We start from the raw sequence: 775 nt of genomic DNA, 5'->3' as shown, positions 1-775 counted from the left end.
CTGGTTGGAGCATTTACTGAGAACACCAGGGTTTATTTCCTTTCAGCATCTAAAAAATTAATCCCTCCCAAATTTCATATTATTAAAATAATTGCACTGTCAAGATACAAGAATCCTGTAATGAGTTCCCAAACACATACTTCAGCTATCACAATATTTACATTGACTGAAATGAATATAAGTTCCTAAAATGTCACAGGCCTCCAGTAACTCTTACACACACAGTGGCTCAGAAATGGACTCAAGTTCAATGGAAAACAGTTTGGAATGGTTTTGTTCCCTAAGGGGATAACACTAAGATTTTTGACAACTTCTCCTGGAAAAGCTGAGAAGTGTTAAAGGGAGTGGGAAGCTGAGCATCAAATGGTTAAAACCACAGAGACAGATATCAGAGTGGAAGGGCTCAGTTTGAAACACAACTTGGATTTTGACAAGCCCTTGGCTTTCCCAGGTAAAAGCTCAAGTGCCCTTCAGCAGAATGGGCAAGCCCAGCTCAGCTTTAGCTGTTCGACCTCCTGCCTGCAAAGAGAAAAGGCACTCGAGCACTGGTGCAGCTGGCTCAGTGGTCATCAAGAACCCAGGAGAATCAGGACCAACTCCACTGGAGTGCACACCAAAATCACTTGAGCATGTAACTGTCATAAAACTGTTACATCTAACTCTCAGCCTGGTGCTGGGGATGCCAAAGCTCTGGCAGCAAGTCCTTACCCTCAAAAGCAAACTTGAATTAAGGAAGGGCAGAGGGAGTTCATCTCTTTCACTTCCTAGCTGAAAG

The sequence above is a fragment of the Passer domesticus genome, chromosome 1 (genome assembly GCF_036417665.1).
Source record: "Passer domesticus isolate bPasDom1 chromosome 1, bPasDom1.hap1, whole genome shotgun sequence".
Classification (NCBI taxonomy): domain Eukaryota; kingdom Metazoa; phylum Chordata; class Aves; order Passeriformes; family Passeridae; genus Passer; species Passer domesticus.
This window is presented reverse-complemented; position numbering follows the sequence as displayed.